Below are 13,133 nucleotides of genomic sequence, written 5' to 3'. Positions count from 1 at the left end.
GCTGCCGTCCACTCGCAACAGCCTGCGTCACCTCGCCACCACCGTCGCCGGCTGAGAACGAGGAGAGAAGAGCAGGTTTGGGGACAAAGACACCGGGAAAGGCGGCACGGCCCAGCCAGAGGGGCCGGTGAGGAGGGTCCCGGAGGGTCACGGGGAAGAAGCTGGGGAGGGAGACCACTCGGTAGCACGACAGGGGCCGACACAACAGGAGGGTATGAGCCTGGCAAGCACACACGCACCCAGTGCAGGGGCACCCAGACGCACGAGAAACTTCCGGAGGCATCAGGGGGAGATGGACAGCAGTACAGCCGCAGCAGGGACTTCAACACCCACGGACGTCCCTGGATCCATCTTCCAGGCAAAAGTCAGCAAGGCAACAGCCACCCTACACGACTCACTGGGTCCGACGGAACTGACACCTCCAGAACATTTCACCCCAAAGCGACGGAATAGACATTCCTCTCACGTGCACACGGGACATTTCCAAAGACAGACCCCACGGCGGGCGCCAACCGAGTCTCTACACCAGCGATGGCGAACCTTTTGAGCTCGGCGTGTCAGCATTTTGAAAAACCCTAACTTAACTCTGGTGCCGTGTCACATAGAGACATTTTTTGATCTTTGCAACCGTAGTAAAACAAAGACTTATATTTTTGATATTTATTTTATATATTTAAATGCCATTTAACAAAGAGAAGTCAACCCAAAAAATGAGTTCGCGCGTCACCTCTGACACGAGTGCCATAGGTTCGCCATCACTGCTCTACACGTTCAAGAGGCTGAAACCCTATCGAGCACCTTCCCCGGTCACAATGGCGTGAAATCAGAAATCAGCTGCAGTGAAAACGCTCAAAACAACCAAAACACGGGGGTCGAGGCTGCAGCAGGTGCAGGAGCAGGAGCCGGCCCAGGCAGGTGCGAACACGAGTTCGGTGCTGACGCCGGATCCGGACTGTCCTCTGTCCCCGGTCACGCGTGTGCGCGCCGTGACCCCCTCTGGACAGCACTCGGCCAAATGGAGAAGGTGCCGGCGGGAGACCTGCCTGAGGGTGACTTTCCCGGCGGCTCAGGGGCACAGGGATTTCCATGGCAACGTGAGAGAGCCCTGGTCCCAGCAAACCTCCCAGGCCAGCCGCTGGGGTGGCCCCCAAAATGCGTGCTGACGGCCAGAGGCCTGTGTTTGAACCCACTGCGTTTTGGGGTGAGCCCCAGCCCCCAGAAGCCCACACTCTCCCCCCCTCTCCCCGTTCTCAGGTGAGCCCCATGAAGGGGTATTTGCAGAACCAGGAGTCAATGGAGCCCTGATTAGCATTCCTCTCCCTCACAGCTTCCCGGGAATAAACAGGAAAACCTGTCGGACCTGCTCTGGCCCCAGCCCAGTCCCAGGGGCTGCAGGCACCTGAGCTCGGCCCAAAGCAAACCAGGAAACTAAGGAAAGACCCGGGGGCCTGGCACTGCCCACGTCCAGGGCAGGAGGGCGCGGGTCCCCGCAGCCGGAAAGCACCCTCCCTGCCCAGCCGTGCCTTCTGAATGCCGGGCACCACCCCTGGGTTGGGGGGGCACCCACTGAGCCTTTATCTTGGGGCACGAGATTCAGAGACTCAGGTAGAGGAGCGGTGACCACATCCCCACGGGCACGGCTGCCCACGTGTGCTGGTGGCCAAGTGTGTTTGCTTCCCTAGATGAGGAAATCCCGAATTTGCAAATCAGATTAATCAAAACAGGACGTCCTGGTCACAGAAAGACTCTGTGCTTTGAACAGCCAAGTCTCTTGCCCTGACCGGTTTGGCTCAGTGGATAGAGCATCGGCCTGTGGACTGAAGGGTCCCAGGTTCGATTCCCGTCAAGGGCATGTACCTTGGTTGCGGGCACATCCCCGGTGGGGAGTGTGCAGGAGGCAGCTGATCGATGTTTCTCTCTCATCGATGTTTCTAACTCTCTATCCCTCTCCCCTCCTCTCTGTAAAAAATCAATAAAATACATATTTTTAAAAACAGCCAAGTCTCTGGTCCGTTTGAAACACAGCGTCTGTACAGTCACTGCGCACACTTTCTGTCAAACGCTTCAAATCCACAGAAAGTTAAAGGCGGCCCGAACAGCCTCCCTGTCCCCGTACCCTGTGCTGGTTTACGTCTTTCCCTTTCTCCTTCAGGTAGTTTTGCAAATTTAAAATGTTTAAATATGACTCAATTGACATAAACTGAAATTTTATGCAATTTTCTAGGGATGAGTAACAAAGCATAAGCAGCCTATCTGAACACGTGACTCTACCTTCTCTTCTCTTTTAATTGATGGGAACGTGTTATTTAAAAGAAAAGGTCGCACTTGGAGGAAGACCAGCCCCGTGGCCATTACGTATAAAAGCAAATTACAGCCACGTGGTGGCTGAACAGTCACGGCTCGGTGTCCTGAAAACATTTCAACTCTTACGTTTCTTCAGAACAGCATGGAAGGTGAAAAACAATTTACACGCACTGCAACCGTCCTCCGAGCCAGGCAGGGGTCCCCCAGGCCGGTGACAACGCAGATCTCCTCGGAAAGTGCCCGCCACCTGTTACACCTCCCACATAACCCACTGCAGACACAGCCATTCCTGCAGACGCACGGACAGAGCCGGAGGAACCAGGCTCGGGACTGCCCTGACCGACAGGCTTCCTGGCCAGTCCAAGTGCTAACACTTGCCCACATTTGCAGCCAGGCCACGGGAGAGGGGGCGGGCCTGGGTGCCCCGCCACCCAACGCCCAGAGGCTGGGGCTGTGCTCCTGGGTGCTGACCCAGGCGTTGCCCTCGGATAGTTCACATGGATGCGCCTGGGCCTCTGGTCCCCAGAAGGGAGTGCGGGGTGGGCGGTGCGCAGTCCGCGCCTGAGCTGGGGGCCAGCCTGCACCTGTCAGCGCCCACACACAGCCTCCCGCACGGACTGTGGGCTCTGCCGCTGGGAACCGCCCTCCTCGCACAAGAGCCAGCGAAGGCAGCGCCGAGCAGAGGCCCGCACAGAACGCGGCCAGAGAATCCCAGGGGAAGAGCAGCGCCAGAGATGAAACACGACACACACGGAGGACGTCAGCTCACCTTAAAAATACGGAACAGTTGCCCTGGCCTGTTTGGCCCAATGGATAGAGCATCGGCCCTCAGACTCGATTCCGGTCAAGGGCATGTACCTCGGTTGCAGGCTCCATCCCCGTCCCGGTCGGGGCTGGTGCAGGAGGCAGCCCATTGATGTGTCTCTCCGACACCGATGTTTCTCTCTGTCTCTCCCCCTCCCTTCCACTCTCTCTAGAAATCAATGGAAAAATACCCTCCGGTGAGGATTAACAAAAAATAGTAATAATAAAAATATGGAACACTTAACCTCATTTTACTAAAAAAAAAAAAAAACATTTACGGGATTTCCTAAAGTCTATGTCCTAAGAGCTATGGGAGCAAATGGTGGTAGGTAGCGAGGCAGACAAACTGATCTGAACTAAAAGGAATAACACATACGATTAGAACCAATTCATCACGACATTCCTCACCACCAGCTCGTCAACAGCACGCACTGCGCTCTCAAAGCAGCGCACGTAGGTAAACGTTTTCTCAAAAGACCCGCTAACCGAAGAGTGAAAAAGTTACCCGAGGATTAACGTGTCACTTACTTACACATCTTTGTCTCTAATGTAGAGCATGCCTCCCGCCACAGAGAGAGAACCCTGAGGAAGGAAGGGGTCCACTGCAGTGGACGTCACCATGGTGCTCGGTGACCAAGAGCACTGCCTAGCCCAGGGGTGGGCAAACTTTTTGACTCGAGGGCCACAATGGGTTCTTAAACTGGACAGGAGGGCGGGAACAAAAGCATGGATGGAGTGTTTGTGTGAACTAATATAAATTCAAAGTAAACATCATTACATAAAAGGGTACGGTCTTTTTTTTTTTTAGTTTTACTCATTTCAAACGGCTGGCCTAGCCACTCACGTCACGTGGGGCTGGCTTTTCAGACCCCACAGGCCCACGAAGCGCCTAGAACAGTGGTTCTCAACCTTCTGACCCTTTCAATACAGTTCCTCATGTTGTGACCCAACCATAAAACTATTTTCGTTGCTACTGCATCACTGTCATGTTGCTACTGTGATGAATCATCATGTAACTATCTGATAGGCAGGATGGTCTTAGGGGACCCCTGTGAAAGGGTCGTTCGACCGCCAAAGGGGGCGCGACCCACAGGTTGAGAACCGCTGGCCTAGAATCATTGTTTTCTGTCTTGTTTTCTGTGTTTTCACGTTATTTCCAAATGGATAAACTCTGCCCTCGTTAGATTACCTAAAAAACCTGAGCTCACGCTACCAAGAAGATTTGAAAGACGCTCAAGATGTCCACGACTTGGCTGCCAGATGCTTTGCAAAACAACACGGTGTCCCCCACCCTCGGCCTGGGGAAGGGGGCCCCTCACACCCCCCTCCCACCCTCTCCTCGGGGGTCACCCCCATGGCTCCCTCCGCCCCTTCGGAACCTCCAATTGCCCTATTCTCCAGCTTCTTCCCCCGAAGCCATAAATACAATCCTGTCTTCATCCTAAGGCAGTGATGGCGAACCTTTTGAGCTCGGCGTGTCAGCATTTTGAAAAACCCTAACTTAACTCTGGTGCCGTGTCACATAGAGAAATTTTTTGATATTTGCAACCATAGTAAAACAAAGACTTATATTTTTGATATTTATTTTATATATTTAAATGCCATTTAACAAAGAAAAATCAACCAAAAAAATGAGTTCGAGTGTCACCTGACACGCGTGTCATAGGTTCGCCATCACTGTCCTAAATGCACCATCATGCTCCTCCCTGGACCCTGAGAGCAAGCGCGGCCGGAAGCAGCATCCTGTGGACATCCCGTCACCAAGGGCCACCAAGGGCAGGTGCCGTGTTGCCCAGAGCAGCTGGCACCTCCCGCCACAGACCAGGGACCGCCCGGCACCAGGCTGGCAGCCCTCTGGCCTTGCCGGGGCCCAGCAAGCGGGCGCTGTGGTCCTCGGGGTGCAGATGAGGAAAGGAACTGAGTTCAAGGTCACGGAGCTCCTCGGGGGCAGAGGGGGCAGCCTGAGACCTCGCTCTGTCCTTGACCCCTGGCTCCGGAGTTTTTCCCCTTCAGGAGCTACGAGCTGCTGGCTCACTCTCCCTGCCTCTGGCTCTGTGCCTTCACCACCCAACTCTCACACTGGGGGGTCCCCCCCCCCGGCCTCTCTCCCCCTGACACTTGGTACCTGTCCCTTTGACAACCACTTGTGCGCTGGAAACTTCTAAGTCCGTCCATCTGTCCATCAGCTCAGCCCTATGTGGCCCCGGACACTCCTCCCCAGGTGACCTGCTGACGTTCCCATCCCGAGTCCAGACCCCAGCCCTGTCCTGACCTCCTGGGCCAGCCCCTGCCATCGGCCACTAGACCCAGAGTCCACCACCCTACCCCTGTCCCCCCACCCCGCCTCCTCACTGTGTAAGGGCCGCGCCCCATCCCTTCTGAGCCACAGCCGGTCACATCCTGGGGTCCAGTCTCCGGACCCGGAGGCGTCTGCACTCACAGCGCTGCTCTGTGTCCACCACCCGCGCAGCCGCTGAGGGCGCTCTGCAGTGTCTGCCTGACACTCACATTACCCCCCGCTGTCCTGGGCTCACTCCCCCCCGAGCCTGGGGGTGTGCGGCCTGCGAACCCCGCAGCAGAGCCCGGGCCCATGCAGACTGCTCCAGGGCGCCTGTGCGGAGGATGGAGGCCTGTGTGTGAGCTGCTTGGAGGCTGAGCTGAGCCACTGTTCACAGGGATGTGTGTGTAGCCCTCCCTCGGCCGACAGTGCCTGCCCCACCCAGGTAAGCGCCCTGCACAGGACGCACTGCTTCCCATCTGCCCAGCTCCCGGGCCAGTGAGCGCAGGGGAGGGCGGTGTGGGCCTCCCAGCGCCAGGCCCAGTCCCACACAGCCCCCCCAAGTCCACATAGCCCCCCATAACCCCCCACATCCCCTCATAGTCCACACAGCCCCTCATAGCCCCACACAGCCCCCCCAGGCCACACAGTCCCCCATAACCCCCCACACCCCCCCACAGTCCACACAGCCCCCCACAGTCCCTCACAGCCCACACAGCCCCCCACAGCCCCACACAGTCCACACAGCCACACACAACCCCCCATAAACCCACATCCCCCCACAGTCCACACAGCCCCCATAGTCCACACAGCCACACACAACCCCCCACAGCCCCACACAGCCCTCGTAGCCCTTCACAGATCCACACAGCCCCCCCACAGTCCACACAACCCACATAGCCCCACACAGCCCCTCACAGCCCCCCACAGCCCCACAACCCCCCACAGCCAGGCCACCAGGCAAAGGAAACACTTCGGGCTGCCCAGTCTCAGAAAAGCAGCGATTTTTGGGAATCTGCACTGCCTGGAAGTCAGACCCCGTCTCGAGATCTCAGATACAACGTTTTCTATAAAAAAGCAGGTTCACACCACTTCCACACGGGCCATGCTCCGGGCCCCGGCCAGGCAGCTCGCGCCCAGCCCGCTGGCCGGGTCCCAGCTGCCCAGGCTCCCGGGGGAGACAGGACGCCCGGCGCAGGCCCGGGCGCAACCTGGCAGCCGGGAAAGTGATAGCCGTGACGGAGGGAGGACCCGGGAGGACAGACAAGGAAGAGCGAGCTGCATCCGTTCTCCTGTTTCAGGCTGCGGACAAAGCCGTCTCCGCGGGAACCACTCCTGCAGCTCCGTGAACCCGTGGCCACAAGGGCAGCCCGGGCACCAGCAGCCGGGAGCAGCCAGGAGCAGAGGAGTGCGCGGCTCAGAGGCCATTTCTTTTTAAGTTTCAGGAATTACTGGGGTGAAGGGCCAGCTATTTAGAAAATGTGCTCGTTAAATGGCGACACCCCAGATGTGTGGAATAGGGAGATATTTTATAAATTGCAAAACAATCGTCCGTCCGTCCTCCCCCTCCTCGTGGAATCAAGCAGCGAGGAGTGGCTGTGAGTGACCCGCGAGGGGAGAGAGAATGGAGGGGAGTCCTTCTGGTCATCAGCGTTCACAGGCCGGGCCCGCGCGGGCTATGGGAGGGGAACCCCGAGACGTTCTAAGTAACTGAAAATCACTGTGAGCCGTCAAACTCTACACAAAAAAGAGTAAAAATAACACTTTTGTTGTAAATACCTGGACCCTCGTTGGCTCACCTGTTCTAATTCGCGCTTCAATGCAGTTTGGATGTAAGAGTTTGACTCTACAGTCCTATCGCCCCGGGAAAGCTGGGGTGCATCACCCAGCTGTGCCCAAGCTCCTGGCGCCCCGGGGCCCCTCCCTGGCCGCCTGGACCCGCTTCCAGGGCACCCCAAGGTCCCCGCCTGCCGGGTGGCCTGCAGCTCCCAGGGGAGTATCTCTCCCCCCTCCACCCCAAACCCCCAATGCTCCAGACCCGCTGCACAGATGGTCCCAAGCCCAGCCTCGAGCTGCAGGGAGGGGCTCCCAGGAGAAACCCAGACAGAACCGGGCCGATGCACAATGGGCTTCGGCTCCCCAGCCTGGACTCGGTCCCGGTGCGCGGTCCGATGCTGTACTCACCTCCAGGGAGCAGACACCCCCTGGACGCGGGCAGTTCCCGGGAAGCAGCGCCCTGCACCCCAGCTCCGGGCAGGGCAGGCAGGTCCCGCGCACCAGCCCGACCTGGGATCAGGGGTTCAGAGCCACAGGGCTCTCCCTCGGCCTCACCTTGGAACGCGCACCCGAGGGCGGCGGCCGCGTTTCCTCCCTGCGCCGGGCGGCGCCCCTGGAACAAGGCTGCCCTGTTACACCGCGCACCCCGCACCCCGCACCCCGCACCCCGTTCCGGGCACCGCGGGAGCCGCTCTCGCCTCCCGAGACCGGAACCCACCCGCTCCCCTCCCTTCACCGCCCGGCCCGGAGGTGCCGACCCGGCTGTGCAGGTGCGGGCGCAGGTGCGGAGGCAGGAACCCAGCCCTTCCCGGGGTGCGCCGGCCACACGGACACCGCACGGACCCCACAGAGCTCCGGCCCGCAGGCTCCCTTCCCGCGCCATCCCCCCCGCGGCCCGGACCTGGCGCCCCGGCCCCGCCGGCCCCCGCACACTCCTCCCCGGGCCGGGCCCCCGCCTCCGCGCTCACTCGGGACGCGGGCGCGGCGGGGGGTGGGGGGCGGGGGACGGGGAGGTCTCAGGACCCCGGGCCCCGCATGGCCACGCGGTGGGAGGGGGCAGGGCCTCCGAGGCCCGGGCTCCCCGCCACCCCCGCCTCCGGTCCGGCACCTGCTCACCTGGCCTCGCTCCGCGGCTCTGGGTCCCCGGCAGGTGTCGCCCCTGCAGCCGGGCAGGGCGGGGAGCCCCGGGGGCGCGGGGCGAATCCGGGCTCCCCGCCGACGGCGCGGCCGCTCCGCCTCCCCCGCCCCCGCCCCGCCGCGCGCCCCGCGGGCCCGAGCGCTCGGCTCCGGCGGGACCTCGGCTCCGCTGCCCGCGGCTCGGCTGCCCGCCGGGTGGCCGCGGTGGCGCCCGGGCCCCCCGCGCACGCGCCCCGCCCCCACCCCCGCGCCCCGCGCCCCGCGCCCCCGGCCACCACGCGGCGCCGAGCGCGCAGGGCGCCCCCGCGGGGAAGTTGAACCGGGGCCGCGGCGGGGGAGGGGCGGGGGCGCCGCCCGGCGAGTTGGGGTCCGGGGAAAGTGAGTGGGGGGCCGCCCCGGGGCGCGCGGAGAGGGCGGGCGGTCGCGCGGCGCGGACCCACCTGCGTGCGCGGCTGAGTCTCCGGCGGCGCCCCGTCCGCCCCGCCCCGGGCACCGCACTCGGGAGCTGGGGACGGCCGGCCGCGCGCTCCTCGCTCCTCGCTCCTCGCCGTCCCGCTGCGCACGCGCCGCCGCCGCAGTCCCCGCCGCCGCCGTCTGCTGGGGGACGGGTCCTGGACCAGGACCGGACCGGGACAGGTGGGAGCTTCTGCGCAGGGGCCAACGGGAACGTCCTGCTGTCGGTCCGCAGCGCCACGTGACTCCCGAAGGGGGAGACGCGCACCTCCCGCCGCTCAGCGCTGAGGCTGCAGGTCATCCTTGCGGACCAGACGGGCGGCCCGGAGACACAGGGGAAGAACATGAGATGTTGTGAGCGCGGGGCTGCTCCGGCCTCCGCCTGACCCAGGAGGCCTGGGCCTTGGCATTTCCTAGGGAAGCGCCTTCAAAAGCCCAAAAGTAATAAACAGACTTTAAATGCTCCGTCCTCTCAAGCATCAAGCTGTGGTCCCAGCCATCGCAGGCTATTGTCTTGATGACGCCAATGTAAACTCTTGGTAAAAGAATCTATAATCATAAAAGCATCCTATGCTAATTGGACCGGACGTCCTTCTGGACAACCTTCCCGATGAAGCCGGGGTGGCAAGGGAAGCCGGGGTCCCGGGTGCCAGAGGGAAGCAGGTGCCGGCAGCCGGGGGAAGCCAGGCCTGCCCTGGCACGGATTTCGTACATCGGGCCTCTAGCAATAATAATCATTAGAAACTAAGCAAGAACTTTAACTCGTGAAAGTCTAAAAGTTGTGCACATTCCTTTGCACAATAAAAGAACTTTATACTTTTAACAAATACGATGGCGTGATGGTAGGATCATTAATGTGAACGAAAAAAAGGGGGGGGGGGGTTCTGTGGGCAGTGGCCTCCCGGGTGACCTGGTCATGAATCCCTACCCTGGCGGGTCCTGGAGGGCAGCCCCACCCCAGGTCCAAGGCTTCCTCCCGGAAAGGTTGTGCGGGCCCTGCCCATCGCCCGTGGCACGCAGGTAGCTCACCTTTGCACCACAGAAGTGAGACCCCTGGAAACAGGAATGAACCCTCAGGAAGGCACACCCTCTTGTTAACCCTCCGGTCACCCAACCCCCACCTGGCTTCCTCCCACTTCCTGCCCTCTTCCTGCCACGCCTCAACTTCAGACGCATAAACTGCAAAGTCGTTATTCTCCGGAGCATTTGAGACCTGGCCCCCTCCCCAGCATATGTTGTCAGTTTGCTTTAGACTCTTACAAAAATGCTCTGCAGGTTTGGACGTTTCTTACGTCGATATTAGGTTATTCTATACGCCTTTTTCTAAAGCAGCGGTTCTCAACCTTCCTAATGCCGCGACCCTTTAATACAGTTCCTCATGTTGTGGTGACCCCCAATTTCATTGTTACAGATTGAACATAATTAAAGCACAGTGATTAATCACAAAAACAATATGTAATTATAGATGTGTTTTCCGACGGTCTTAGGCGACCCCTAGTGAAAGGGTCGTTCAACCCCCAAAGGGGTCGCGACCCACAGGTTGAGAACCGCTGTAAGCAATATCTTTTTTCATGATGAGAAAGTGTCATCGGTAAAACTTCACTCCTGAATCTAGTCAGTACCCAATACGTTAAATCTTTTAAAATGACTTCCAACCCTAGCCAGTTTGGCTTGGTAGATAGAATGTCGGCCTGAGGTCCTGGGTTCGATTCCAGTCAAGGACATGTACCTGGGTTGCAGGCTGCTCCCCAGCCCGGGCCTTGGCCAGCGTACCTGCAGGAGGCAACCCATCCATGTGTCTCTCTCACATCGATGTTTCTCTCTGTCTTTCCTTCTCTCTTCCACTTCCTCTAAAAATCAATGGAAAAATATCCTCGGGTGAGGATTAAAAATAAAAATAATGTCCAAACCTTGATGAAGAGCCCTGTTCGGAGGTGGTTGCAGAAAACGTGGAACTAGCCCATCTGTGTCAGGGCCCTCGGCCTTCCGCGCTGGAACACGCATGGCGCTCGTGTCTACGCAGCCTGGCGGAGCCTCCGTCGGACCCGATGGTAAAGGCGCGTGAGGGGCAGGTAGGACATGAGGTCAGAGCGAAGGCCATGTCCACGCAGCCCCCTTCCCTCCGTTTCCCAGGTGTTCCTGCCACAAATGTGTACGTGCATGTCCGTGAGCGGGAGATACGGGGTCAGAGACAAGGGTGAGAGATTATAGTGACCTCACACGGGGCAGTCACAGCATCATTGTTTATCTGACCTAAACCCTGCACGCTGGGTCCGAGGGGCCAGCCCCACACGCTAACCTTCGCCCCATCTGCGCACTCGTCGCCTCTACAGCAGCTCTGCAGGCACGCGGGTGTCCACTGCCCTGGTCGGACCCTACTCCGCAGCGGCTGCGGGAGGCGAGGAGACTCGCTTAGAGCAGCCTCCGGGGTCCGCGGCACGAAGCTGTGGAGGGAGAGGGGCTGACCGCTCGGGGGCTGACCGCTCAGGTCAGCACGCTCTTCAGATCCAACCCGACCAGCATGCCCGTGGCAGAACCTTCACGCACCAGACCAGCCTGGACGCAGGGCCGCAGCGGGTGGGGAGTCACTAGGATTATGTTATAACGGAGATTCTGAGCTCACCCTCCCCCGTCCTGAGCGCCCTCCCGTCCTGCCCCGGAGGCTCTCGGCCAGATACCTCTCCTGACAGCCTGGCGGGCGCCCGGCGTGTTCACAGAGGTCCCCAGGAGGACCTGCGTCGCTGTGCACATTCTCTCTACACTTTCCCCCTCGTCTCTGACCCCAGAGCCTCTACACTCAGGACGTGCACGTGAACATTTGTGGGGAGAATTCGGACACCGTGCCCTGATGTGCTGGGGGGCACGCACCTGATGCTATAACAGTAAAGAGGATCCTGAGGCGGCGGACGGGGCTCACGGGTGGCGGAGCTCTGGGTGGGGCCCAGCAGCTGCAGAAATGAAGGCCTCATGTCTGCCCTCCCCGGTTATTCCGTCAACACGAGCCCACGGCCGTGTGGATGTGTCTGTTCCACATCCTTCCCCTTGGCACAGAGTGTTAAATGTAAAAGTCCTCGGTGCCTTCGTGGAAAGTCCCAGCGCACAGTGAAAAGGGTTATTGGCATCGTTCTAACCTCCCTCGGAGAGCAGCCTTCGAAACCCTCGTCTCTCTTGTTACCTGTGGAAGCCTGTGGTGCCTCAGGACAACTATCGATGCATTTTAACTTTTCTTTTAAATATTTGTGTTGACTTCAGAGAGGAACGGAGAGGGAGAGAGAGAGACATCAATGATGAGAGAGAAGCATGGACCGGCTGCCTCCTGCCTGTCCCACACTGAGGATCGAGCCTACAACCTGGGCATGTGCCCTGACCAGGAATCGAATCTGACTTCCTGGTTCAGAGGTCGATGCTCACCCACTGAGCCATTTCTTCATTTTATAAAGAAATGATGGTCTAGCCCAGCCACGGGCAAACTACGGCCCACGGGCCAGATCCACCCCTTTTGAAATGAATAAAACTAAAAAAAAAAAAAGACCGTACCCTTTTATGTAATGACTAGAGGCCCGGTGCACGAAATTTGTGCACTGGGGGATGGGGTTCCCTCAGCCAAGCCTGCCCCTCAGTCTGGGAGCCCTCAGTGGATGTCCTACTGATGGCCACAGTCTGGCAGCAGAGGCTCGGTGCAGCCGTCCCCATGTGTGTGTGTGTGTGTGTGTGTGTGTGTGTCTGCTGGGGGCCTGCCCCCAGCCCCGCCACATAGGCTCCGAGCAGTTGCCGGCTGTGTGTGTCCACTGGTGGTCTGCTCCCAACCACATTGGAAGCTCAGAGTGGGCGCTGTGTGTGTGTGTGTGTGTGTGTGTGTGTGTGTGTCTGCTGGAGGCCTACCACCAGCCACACCCTGAAGGCTTCAAGCAGGCGCCCCTCTCTGTTGATCACTCAGGCTCCTCGCCTCCACTGCATGTTGTACTCTCCCCTGAGCTGTGGCCAGGGTGGGGCGCCCTTCCCTACTGTGGGATACCCAGGGCTACCTAGGGAAAGGCACACAGGGGGCTGGCTGCAGGCCACTCTTTCCTGCTCCGTGATCGCGGCTGCGATCCCACGGGCAGGTGCACACAGGGGCTGGCTGCAGGCCGCCCTTTCCTGCTCTTGATCGCGGCTGCGATCCCACGGGCAGGTGCACACAGGGGCTGGCTGCAGGCCGCCCTTTCCTGCTCTTGATCGCGGCTGCGATCCCATGGGCAGGTGCACACAGGGGGATGTGGGTCCAGGGCAATCCGCCAGGCCCGGTCTTCCAGCGGGTTGGGGGCGTGAGTGAGGGTGATTGCCCCCCTCCCCCCACCCTCTCCCTGCTCTCACGGGTTGGGGGCGTGACTGCAGGCGGACT

General features: G+C 59.8%; 1 protein-coding gene across 5 annotated transcripts in view; it reads right to left on the bottom strand.

The window, feature by feature from the left end:
* UGT8 (UDP glycosyltransferase 8) overlaps positions 1-13,133 on the bottom strand; it is a 61,410-nt gene that overhangs the window by 31,989 nt on the left and 16,288 nt on the right. For 2 of the 5 annotated variants that reach the window (XM_070416879.1, XM_070416880.1), the window contains exon 1: positions 8,740-12,895. The exons of 1 other annotated variant lie outside the window; for it this stretch is intronic. The gene's annotated coding sequence lies outside the window, so the exon portion shown is untranslated. Of the gene's footprint in view, positions 1-8,278; positions 8,316-8,739; positions 12,896-13,133 lie in introns of those variants that run through there. 2 more of the 5 variants (XM_070416881.1, XM_070416882.1) reach the window with 2 other exon arrangements.

Source organism: Myotis yumanensis, unplaced genomic scaffold (assembly GCF_028538775.1).
Source record: "Myotis yumanensis isolate MYYU_CA2020_CCGP unplaced genomic scaffold, mMyoYum1.0.hap1 SCAF_5, whole genome shotgun sequence".
NCBI classification, from domain to species: domain Eukaryota; kingdom Metazoa; phylum Chordata; class Mammalia; order Chiroptera; family Vespertilionidae; genus Myotis; species Myotis yumanensis.
This window is presented reverse-complemented; position numbering and strand designations above follow the sequence as displayed.